Raw genomic sequence first — 2244 nt, forward strand, 5'->3', positions numbered from 1 at the left:
TTCTTACTATAGCTTTTGTTTTAAAGATTATTGTTTCTGATATAAGTATTGCTACCTCACCTCTTGGTTTATTTCCATCTGCCTAAAATACTTTTTTCCATCCTTTTACATTCAGTCTATATGTCTCTTTTGTTCTGAGGTAGGTCTCTTGTAGACAGCATATATATGGGTCCTGTTTTCTTATCCATATGGCTATCCTATATCTTTTGATTGAAGCATTAAAACCATTTACATTTAACTTTATTATTGATATATAGTTATTTATTGCCATTTTATTCTTTAACCCAACATCCTCTTTTTCTCGATTAATTATTTTCTTTGCTCTTTTATAACAAGCCCATAAACATTTCTTACAGTACTGGTTTGGTTGTAATGAATTCCTTTTGTCCTGTTTTGTCTGTGAAGCTTTTTATTTCTCCTTCAATTTTAAATGATAGCCTTGTTGGATAAAGTAGTCTTGGTTGTGGGTTTTTGTTTTGCATCACTTTGAATATTTCTTGCCAATCTCTTGTGTCCTCAAGTTTTTCTGTTGAGAAGTCAAATGTTATCCTTATGGGGTGACCTCTGTAGGTAATTAACTGCTTTTCTCTTGCAACTTTTAGTATTCTTTCTTTGTCTCTTAACTTTGGCATTTTAATTATAATGTGTTTTGGTATAGGTCTCCTTGGGTTTCTATTTATTGCAACTCTCTGTGCTTCTTGAACTTGTGTGATTTTTTTCTCCATCAATTTAGAGAATATTTAGCTACAATTTCTTCAAATATGTTCTCTATACCTTTTTGGTTCTCTTCTCCTTCAGAAACATCTACAATGCCATTGTTGTTTCTCTTCATGTAGTCACAGATGTGTCTTAGAGTTTCCTCAGTTTTTTTGTCCTTTCTTTTTGCTGCCCTACTTCTGTGCTTATGCTTTTCTTGTCTTCTAAATCACTAATTCAATACTCTGCTTTATTCATTCTGCTGTTAATACTGTCTAGCACAGTCTTCATTTCGCATATTATATTTGTTATTTATTTTTTTATTAAATTTAATGGGGTGACATTGATAAATCAGGGTACATATGTTCAGAGAAAACATCTCCAGATTATTTTCACATTTGATTATGTTGCATAACCCTCACCCAAAGTCAAATTGTCTTCCATCATCTTATATCTGGTTTTTTTGTGCCCCTCCCCCCACCCCCTCCCACTCCTTTCTCCCCTCCCTCCCGTTACCATCACATTCTTGTTCATGTCTCTGAGTCTCATTTTTTTTTTTGAACTAAAAAAGACATTTGTTTATTGAGGGCAAGAGGATACAAGCAATATAAAAATCAAAAGCTTATCTGGCTTTAATTGGCTTTTCTTTCTCTTGTCGAATGGGAGGGGAATTTTATTTATATATTTTCTAGGGGTCCCAATCTGCTCATGAAATCCTTATACAGGGGGAAACTGGGGGGGCAGAGATATTTTAAGGGACTCATTGGGAGAACTCTTATCAGGGTGGAAGGAACTGCACAGCACTGCCTACTTCTTCCCCTTCTGCTTCATGTGTACTACAAAATAGTCATTGCACGCAATGGTGAGCCCAGCAATTAGTAAAAAGAAGCTCTGGAAACCCACTCTGCCATCTCGGCAGTGGTCCAGGTCCTTCATTTTTTTGTCTACACCCAGAGGGTCTTTTTGATTTTCCAAAAGGCCAGGGAACTCCTTTCACATGAGTACTCTCAGGTCCTCCTTTGTTAAGTAGCCTTTATCCCCAGGAAATTTATGAAATGTGAACATCATGGTTTCCATGGCATGTTCCATTTGAGACGGCATTTTGGTGAGGTCTTGGCCAGGGACTCGGCTGAATCACTTATTGGGACGCACCTCTGAATCTCATTTATATGTCTCATCTATGTATGGGTTCATATAGTTCTTAGCTTTTTCTGATTTACTTATTTCACTCCATATAATGTTATCAAGGTCCATCCATGTTATTGTAAATGATCCGATGTCATCATTTCTTATGGCTGAGTAGTATTCCATAGTATATACGTACCGAAGTTTTTTAATCCACACATCCACTGACTGACACTTGGGCTGTTTCTAGATCTTTGCTATTGTGAACAATGCTGCCATAAACATGGGGGTGCATTTCTCCTTTTGGAACAGTGCTAAAAGGTGTTCTTAGGGTATATTCCTAAAACTGGGATAGCTGAGTCAAAAGGCAGTTTGATTTTTAAATTTTTGAGGAATCTCCATACTGTTTTCCACAGTGGCTGC

The 2244-nt window shown here is 36.5% G+C and overlaps 1 pseudogene; it reads right to left on the bottom strand.

Annotated features, from left to right (window-relative positions):
* Window positions 1-1283: 1283 nt before the first annotated feature.
* On the bottom strand, window positions 1284-1797 carry LOC136393277 (protein S100-A10 pseudogene; annotated as a pseudogene).
* Between the last annotated feature and the right edge of the window lie 447 nt (window positions 1798-2244).

The sequence above is a fragment of the Saccopteryx leptura genome, chromosome 2 (genome assembly GCF_036850995.1).
Source record: "Saccopteryx leptura isolate mSacLep1 chromosome 2, mSacLep1_pri_phased_curated, whole genome shotgun sequence".
NCBI lineage: Eukaryota > Metazoa > Chordata > Mammalia > Chiroptera > Emballonuridae > Saccopteryx > Saccopteryx leptura.